Source organism: Schistocerca serialis, chromosome 2 (assembly GCF_023864345.2).
Source record: "Schistocerca serialis cubense isolate TAMUIC-IGC-003099 chromosome 2, iqSchSeri2.2, whole genome shotgun sequence".
Taxonomy (NCBI): Eukaryota; Metazoa; Arthropoda; class Insecta; order Orthoptera; family Acrididae; genus Schistocerca; species Schistocerca serialis.
The window spans coordinates 113,515,134-113,525,115 of NC_064639.1; the positions used below are offsets into that span (position 1 = coordinate 113,515,134).

At 38.8% G+C, this 9,982-nt stretch overlaps 1 non-coding gene across 1 annotated transcript; it reads right to left on the reverse strand.

The window, feature by feature from the left end:
• Window positions 1-2,388: 2,388 nt before the first annotated feature.
• Window positions 2,389-2,461, reverse strand: Trnat-ggu (transfer RNA threonine (anticodon GGU)). The gene has a single exon. It is a non-coding gene; the product is annotated as a tRNA-Thr (tRNA).
• Between the last annotated feature and the right edge of the window lie 7,521 nt (window positions 2,462-9,982).

Consider the following 9,982-nt stretch of genomic DNA (forward strand, 5'->3'; position numbering starts at 1 on the left):
CGACAGGTATATCGCCGAATCTCGCTATCCAGTGGGCTCTACAATCATTTTAATTTAAAAACAATGATATTAAGTATGGTTTTATTTAAAAAAACTGATAAATATTAATAAAACTTGTTTGTAAGGCACCAGTGGCATATCTCTCATACAGCAAATATGAATCATAAGAGTTTTCCATTTAAATACTTAAAGACTCTTATAAACATCAAACTCGTTTGTCAAATTCGCTCTTATCTAGCCAGAGATATGTGAAACAAGCCCATACACATACCAACAAAATTTGTCAATTTCAAAAAAATGGCTCTGAGCACTATGGGACTTAACATCTATGGTCATCAGTCCCCTAGAACATAGAACTACTTAAACCTAGCTAACCTAAGGACATCACACACATCCATGCCCGAGGCAGGATTCGAACCTGCGACCGTAGCAGTCGCGCGGCTCCGGACTGAGCGCCGAGAACCGCTAGACCACCGCGGCCGGCATTTGCCAATTTAAACTCACTTTTGAAGCAAATGTATATTCTGTATTTTGACATTTGTGGGAAAGGATACAAATGCACATATAGCATTTCTAACATTGATTCAGAGTTTAAAGAAAAAGAAGAAAAAGGAAACAAGATGCTAGTCCAGGGAATGGTTTAAAATGAGAGAAAAAACATACACTTGAAAGCCTGTTAAAAGGAAAATTACACTCAGAACGTGATGATTACATTTACTCTCTACGAATGGAAAGTGAAACTTTTAATATCTTGTGTAACGTTACTTCGCCTTCACATTGAGGAAAAAAATAAAAAGTCACAAGTAAGCGAAAATTTATTCGCTTCCATGTAGTTGGTTCTCTAATAATAGTTCATCACAACGTGGGAACGTATGAAGGGCTTAATGCAATAGTGGTACAAGTCCATTATCTCCACTTTTCTGCCTATAATGCTTCTGAAATTAATGATCCAAACAAACAGAAAGAAAGGTTCATCTCTAGCAAGAGGCCATATGCTTGAATATTTCTGGTATCTCAACTGCAGATTTTTCAGCGCTCATTTAACTTTAGGACTCTGTATCTCAAAATGAACAAAAATGGAATTGTACTACTATTGAAATAAGCCCTTCATATAGCCTATCTCGCTCGTGGAAGCACCGGAGAACTTCGATTCTTTGGTTTTATTGTACTCCAGCCGGTATATTGTGCGTAGAATATTGATTTTCTTCTTAACCTCTTCCCGCGTGGACCTAATGTATGGCTGGGAAAGACGTTCAACGTCTACCATTTTGGTAGCTACAAGTGGTATTTTGTTTTTAGTTTCAATTTTGGTGGAAACTCAAGATACAGTGAGATAAAATGTAATAAAACTGTTTTTTTACCCAAAGTATGCTGTGAAACATCGACATAAACAATGTCCGCCGTCTTGTCAAGTTTTCTATCAGTCAGAATTTGTGTCAATCACCTCATAAACGCTCTATGTTTGAAGAACATGCCAAACAGCACCGAACACGATGAAATATTTCAGAAGTATAGTAAATTTCGACAAATTGTTTGGTCGTGTGGGGGCTCAAAGAACCACTTTTTTATCGAATAAGAATCACTCTTTTTCGAAAACTCAAGAACAGCTATACGTGGAAAATATTGATTTTTTTTTCTATCGATGTATCGTCAGCATCGATTTCAGTCGGATGATTTACCGAAATGTCGCTGTATCGCTACTTAGAAAATTATACCGTCTCTACTAGCGAGGCCCTGCACTAGCGCCTGAGCGCGTTGGTGGACTATCGCTGCAGGTGTGCTGGCGTTTTCCCAGAAGCCACGGACCTTGAGGTTACGTCACAGCCCAGCTGGCGATGTGCACTGAGCGACCGAAGCTCGCACGAGGGCACCCTGCTTGCGCTCAAACAGCACAGTGTCAGAAACGTGTTAGGTAACGAAAGATACCCAGGCACAAAGAATAATATACGGTGTTTAGTGCACTTAGTAACGCTAAACTAGAAAATGAAGCACGTCTCGATAAAACTGCTAAGAATCACAATCTGAATATATCGCTGTTGCATCGTATCTAAACCTTATCAGCTACACATCGGTAGCTTAAAAATGCCCACCAGCTGGCATATGGATATCTTTTTACATTGCCTCATTTCGGCTAGTTTTGTGAATTTGTGTAAGTAGTTGCGGTACAAAGCGGATAGTCATCTTTGTCATGTTCAAAATTTGGTGCAATATGTTGAGAACTGATCGACGACTTTTTTTCACTTGTGTACCACCTCCTCGATCTTAAACGCCGGTCCTGTAGCACCAGGGCCACCACATGTCTAGCAATTCCCGATTCTTCACAGAGAGATGGTTTGCCACTTTGTTCTTCGCCATTGAAACTTATTTGACCAGAACGTTCGAAAATGTGTACCGGGCCGTGATTCGAACCCGGGATCTCCTGCTTACCAGGCAGGTGCGGTAGCCACTGCGCCATCCGGCAGTGCCGATCGGCCGTTAGGCGTGCAGAGATAGTCCGTGCAGCTGCGATAACGCTGTATGCCGGATGGCGCAGAAGGGGAGTCGTACAGCCGTATGTCGACAATGTTGAATTGGCTATATAAATGCCCCGTTTTCTCAGGTACTGTTGAGTATATTTATCACATGTTCTCCCATGTTTTGTGACTGTATTGCTCTACAAGCACTTTCAAATAATAACTGGAAAAAGTTATGAATTTTTTTCCTAAACATATAATTTTTTGTTGTAAATTCTCACAATTTTAATTTCTTGAATTTTAACTATTACAGTAAATACTACTAAAGTAGAGCTACAACATCATTGTACTATCTATGTTATGTGGTAAATAATTCACTGATGTACCGGGTGATCAAAAAGTCAGTATAAATTTCAGAACTTTATAAACCACGGAATAATGTAGATAGAGAGGTAAAAATTGACACACATGCTTGGAATGACATGGGGTTTTATTATTATTATTATTATTATTATTATTATTATTATCATCATCATCATCATCATCATTTAAGACTGATTATGCCTTTCAGCGTTCAATCTGGAGCATAGCCCCCCTTATACTGTTCCTCCATGATCCCCTATTCAGTGCTAACATTGGTGCCTCTTCTGATGTTAAACCTATTACTTCAAATTCATTCTTAACCGAATCCAGGTACCTTCTCCTCGGTCTGCCCCGACTCCTCCTACCCTCTACTGCTGAATCCATGAGTCTCTTGGGTAACCTTGCTTCTCCCATGCGAGTATCATGACCCCACCATCTAAGCCTGTTCGCCCTGACTGCTACATCTATAGAGTTCATTCCCAGTTTTTCTTTGATTTCCTCATTGTGGACACCCTCCTGCCATTGTTCCCGTCTACTAGTACCTGCAATCATCCTAGCTACTTTCATATCCGTAACCTCAACCTTGTTGATAAGGTAACCTGAATCCACCCAGCTTTCGCTCCCATACAACAAAGTTGGTCGAAAGATTGAACGGTGCACAGATAACTTAGTCTTGGTACTGACTTCCTTCTTGCAGAAGAGAGTAGACCGTAGCTGAGCGCTCACTGCATTAGCTTTGCTACACCTCGCTTCCAGTTCTTTCACTATGTTGCCATCCTGTGAGAATATGCATCCTAAGTACTTGAAACCGTCCACCTGTTCTAACTTTGTTCCTCCTATTTGGCACTCAATCCGTTTATATTTCTTTCTCACTGACATTACTTTCGTTTTGGAGATGCTAATCTTCATACCATAGTCCTTACATTTCTGATCTAGCTCTGAAATATTACTCTGCAAACTTTCAACCGAATCTGCCATCACAACTAAGTCATCCGCATATGCAAGACTGCTTATTTTGTGTTCACATATCTTAATCTCACCCAGCCAGTCTATTGTTTTCAACATATGATCCATAAGTAATATGAACAACAGTGGAGACAGGTTGCAGCCTTGTCTTACCCCTGAAACTACTCTGAACCATGAACTCAATTTACCGTCAACTCTAACTGCTGCCTGACTATCCATGTAAAGACCTTTAATTGCTTGCAAAAGTTTGCCTCCTATTCCATAATCTTGTAGAACAGACAATAACTTCCTCCTAGGAACCCGGTCATATGCCTTTTCTAGATCTATAAAGCATAGATACAATTCCCTGTTTCACTCATAACACTTCTCCATTATTTGCCGTAAGCTAAAGATCTGGTCCTGACAACCTCTAAGAGGCCTAAACCCACACTGATTTTCATCCAATAGGTCCTCAACTAATACTCGCACTTTCCTTTCAACAATACCTGAGAAGATTTTACCCATAACACTGATTAAAGAGATACCTCTGTAGTTGTTACAATCTTTTTTGTTTCCATGTTTAAAGATTGGTGTGATTACTGCTTTTGTCCAGTCTGATGGAACCTGTCCCGACTCCCAGGCCATTTCAATTATCCTGTGTAGCCATTTAAGACCTGACATTCCACTGTATTTGATGAGTTCCGACTTTTATTAGAACCAAAAAAAATGAAGTTCACAAAATGTCCGGTAGATGGCGCGTCGTTTGGTGATGATCGTGTGTTCAGCCGCCACTTTCGTCATGCTTAGCCTCCCAGGTCCCCAGACCTCATTCCGTGCGATTATTGGCTTTGGGGTTACCTGAAGTCGGGAGTGTATCGTGATCGACCGACATCACTAGGGATGCTGAAAGACAACATCCGACGCCAATGCCTCACCACAACTCCGGACATGCTTTACAGTGCTGTTCACAACATTATTCCTCGACTACAGCTGTTGTTGAGGAATGATGGTGGACATATTGAGCATTTCCTGTAAAGAACATCATCTTTGCTTTGTCTTACTTTGTTATGCTAATTATTGCTATTCTGAACAGACAAAGCGCCATCTGTCGGAAAATTTTGTACTTTCGTATTTTTTGGGTTCTAATAAAACCCCATGTCATTCCAAGTGTGAGTGTCAATTTGTACCTCTCTATCTACATTATTCCGTGATTTATTCAGTTTTCAAATTTATACTGACTTTTTGATCACCCTGTAGATTCAGAAGTTTCTGAGAAAAAGAGGCTTTTATACTGAAAACTGTCATGTTTGAAAATTGCGTTTAAAGAAAAAATTTTAATATACAGCCAACAGATACATAAAAAATATGTTAGAATCCTCCTGGATGGTAGTCCTCATCTCCTCCTTCATCTTCCTCACCCAGTGCTGCCCTCCTTCTCTTGGATCTGGCTTCTTTTGACATATTGTTTGTTGCAATCTCTGCCTTCATGATTCGCAGTTGGTCCAAGTCCATCACACTTTTAATGGTGTTGTAACCTTTATGGATGCCAAGATATTCCAAAACCTGTAGTCTTCCAGAATAGCCATCATTAAAAGTAAGAACAGCATCCAAAACACCAAGTTCAAAGACTGACCTTCCAACAAACACATTTTTTGGTATCCTTGACCATACAACATTGTTAAATGATTCATTCGCATTTTGTATTTTGCCCTTGAGACATTTCTTGAACAGCCCTGGTTGGACAAGATCCTGAAACACAGGTTTCGTGGCAAGCATAACAGAATTTGGTACAGTAATTTTGGCGAGAAAGTGCCTACTTTACCATCCTCTTTTGCCTTTTAAGTATTCACACCATTCAGTGGAACACAGGTTGTGTATTGGTTCAGCATCTGTAGACAGCTTGTGAAAATAAACTGCCCAAACAGCTCTCTTCATATCATCTAAATTATCTCTGTTACTTCTAATCGCCATACCATAATATTGTGTAATCTGATCAATTTGTTTATCAGTCAGTCGACGTCTTAGACCATCAGATATCTTGGTACTTCCCAACTGCTGTTTGAGTCTACGTAGTCTCGTGCCCATCCTCTTTTGCACATGATTAATGCACTCTAGTTTTGTAACTGACAAATCACCGTAGGGTTTACTCTCCACCACTGTCTTATACGATCGTGAGTCTCCATCCCCAAGAAAACTCATGAAGCGAATAGCACGGTCATGCTGGGAACGTTGGAACATTTTCACTGCAGAAGCAACCTCCATCCCTCCACTAGTTCCTTCATAGTTTCTCTGACAATTCATTTCACGCTTAGTTTGCTTTTCAGTACAGTTGCCTGCTTGCCTACAACCCTGACAGTACATGGCCAACACATTAAAATCCAACACTTTCCCATTGTCGATGCTGATAATAGATGGCCATGAATTCTTTGACTGGAAACCTCTTTTTTTGCCACGATCCGTCGAATGATATTGCTATATCAGAACTACCATTTTCTGCTACATCCTGCGCTGCTGCTGTAGTCATTGACTCCATAGCACACGCCTTGACACTACTTCTTACTATGGAGTGATATTTGATAGATTTTGTAGGGGGACTAGGGAGGTTCAGCAAGCCACAAAGAAGCTTACCAGCGTAATGGCCTTTTCCTATGCATCTAGGCCCATAGAAGTATCTTAGATCAGTGTCAAAAAGTCCATTCCTTACACTTACATCTGAAGTTTTTAAAGTCTTTTCGTTTTTACAGTTCAAACACATTATCAGTAAAGTGCACTCCAGACCATTGCGTTGAGATAACTTTCCACAAATTTCAATTTCCCCTCCACATATACGACAACACACTGTTTCACACAAATCTGAAATAAGTATACGGAGATTAATAATGATATTCCAGTTTGTTTCACTGTCTGAAGCTGCGTTGTATTTTACATCATTACCCAGCAGGTTTTTCTTGGAAGCACTCGGAGGAGTAGAAGGACTGTCACTGTTTACAACCAAATTATCGCCCTTCGGCGCTAACCACTCATTTTACTGCTGCTATATTTGTTCTGTAGTATCTGTTTCCTTTGCTTCGTATTTTTAAACACTCCTTTTGGTTCAGTCATGACGAAAGCTATCACAGGAAACACGGAAACTAAAACGCAGCTAGTGGATAACTGTTGTTGTCAAACACAAACAAATGTACAGTTCAAAGAGTTTACTGCGAGGTACCGCCAGTGTAGGAAACTTATGAAATGGACAATTCTCTACAAAACAAAAGAAACCACAGCCTTCTAGACTACACAGTTCCAGGAAAAAATGCCAAAATGCGAAATGATAGAAAACAAAATTCTCGGAAATGTCATCGCATGATTATTTTCAAATATTTATTTAAAATAGTAAATAATCGAATATTTCAATAAAACCAACAACAAATTAAGCATAAACATCCATATTTTCATAATTTGCATAACAGTAAAAATGTCAAATTTTATCATTTTTGGCGGTACGACTCCCCTTAACATACTTGCCGCGTCAGCAGGAGACTCCGGGTTTGAATCCCAGTCTGCTATACATTTTTGTCCGTCGCCGCTGATTCCATTTAAAGTCCTGTTGCAGCTGATAGCAGTGACTCCCCTCAGTTTGCATATAGTGTTTCACAGCTGCTGGATCTGCATGGTGTATGGTCTTTCGAAAGAACATACATTGTGCATTTCAAAAAAGAAAAAAAATATTTGACCACCCTAAAAGTGCCTTCGTTATCTAACCACTGTGCCATAAAATGATGCTTTGTGGCCGCATACTTCCACCAATTTAGAATTGTGGCAGCGTTACTTCCCTTAAAATGCAGAACACAAATTACCGCTTGATAATGTGCTCTATCAGTGGGCTGCGCCATTTGTATTTTGGCCCTTTTAGCTGCGTCCTACGGGAATGTGGAGCGTGGATTTCAACATCTACCGGGACTGTAGTCATGCAACTGCAAAGGAACAGAAAATTACACTGTAGGAAATACTGCACCAAACCACAAGTTTTTTAAAATGATTTAGTTGTACCGTTGCCAGTTTCGGGCCTGAGCCCAGACGGTAGCGTAAACTTCTTTGCAAGTTTTACATTTGCATCCTAGAATGTAACAAAGTTTTCTGATTGTATAGTTTACGATAGGTTTTACATTTTTGTAATTACGTAGTTTTACAATTATATACGCTCTATGCATTCTACTTAGACAGAGGTTGGGTATTCTTTTATGATTCATGCTAATCAGTGAACTGAACTAAATACAAGATGGCTGTTAGAGTCGTTTACAACGGCTGCTGATCTGATGTGCCAAAGAACATGATACTTTTACAGGTATGGCACACATCTGGAATGAATGCAAAGATACTTCTTCGTAGTACAGATAATTTTTTATGGTTGTACATTTATTTACTGAGGTTTGAAAGATGCTGATAACGGCCAATGAAGACTTTTCTCACTGTCAATTATTATTTCTATCATTTGAAATTATATGACTGCTATGAAGTTTTGGGGGTACATTTTTTTTAAAATTCTAGTTGATCATTCGGGATGCAGTTAGATTACTGTGAACGTGGTTGCATATTTCTAATTCCTCTAACAAATTCAGGGTCTGCTCTTTTTTCGGCAAAATGTAGTATATCTAAGTTTTCTTCAATGCTTATCTCTCCGTTTGCGTGTTGGGCCAAGTGAGCACCGAAAGTTGCGTTACTTAGGGTTGTTGAGCCCGAGTGCATCAGGGTATCGTACGTTGAAACTCCTACCAATTTGTACAATGTATAATTTCGGGCACCCAGCACACCTTTGATGTACTTATGTTGCCAACAATTTCGTCTTTCATTTTATTGTTCGCGAAAATTTGATTTTGATATTTTTTGGCACGGAACAATTTTGCAATCTGTTATAACACGTTCAGTCGATGGTATGCAAACATATTTTGAGGAGGTATTTGTTCTAAAGTGATGTTTAATTTGGACTTAGAGCGATTTTTGCTAATTTTTACAAAGAGTCAATGATCCAGAAAAAAATAAATAAACTCAAGAAGGATAAAGCACTTGTAGTTACAAAAGACAAAGGAAGCTCCGTTGTACTAATGTATGAAAAAGATTACATAAATAATAGATTAGATATTTTCTGAAACAACGACATAAAAGAAATTAATTCCGATCCAATCCTAAAATTTTAGGCTAAGCTTAAAAAAGTCTTCAAAGAGTCCTACTTCCTCCTAACCTCAACTGAAAAATCTGAATACACAATAATCAACCATTCAGCCCAAAACATCGATCGCAACCAAAGATTCACAAAGAACATTGTCTGATATATCCGATTGTGAGTTCACAAAAGAACCCTTTCTACAACATCAGAAAAAATCTTAATGAGATTCTCAAGAAGACCTTTACATATTAAGATAATTTTTGTACAAGCAATATCTATGAGCTTTCAGAAAGCATCATTCTCATACCAAACACTGCCATATTCGCATCCCTTGATAGAGTTAACTTGTATACAAATATACCAGTAAAAGAACCAATCTCAGTAATGAAAAATAACTTGCTTAAACATAAAAAGGTCAGTCTACCTGAAATTTATGAGCCTGTTGAAATTCTAACCTTCATGCTACCACTTGATTACTTCATCTTTCAAAAAACAAATTTTATGAAGAACAAGATGGTCTTGCAGTGAGCAGTTGCCTAGCTACCCTGTCAGCTAAAATTTACATACATCGTTTAGAACCATGCTTTAGAAAAAAAATGGTTCAAATGGCTCTGAGCACTATGGGACTTAACATCTGAGGTCATCAGTTCCCTAGAACTTAGAACTACTTAAACCTAACTAACCTAAGGACATCACACACATCCAGGCTCTCATCCTTTTCAATGCCAATATGACAATAAAGAAAAAAATCATATATTACAAACGCTATGTGGATGACACATTGATCTTAATTGATTAACAATCTAACTCCACCAAACATAAAATTTACTGTTGAGCATGAAATTGATAATGGAATAAATTGCTTGGATCTAAAAATTAGTAAGTACAGCGGTAAAAGTAAACGTAAAATAAACAGGAAACCCACTACAACGGATTTCACAGTCGACAGCTCATCACGCATCTCCGGGCAACACAAAATGCCATGTTATAAGGCAATGCTCAAGAGAACGGAAAAATATTCTTTGGACACTGAAGACAAACTATAAGAACCAAAAACAATCAAACTAATAGCCCA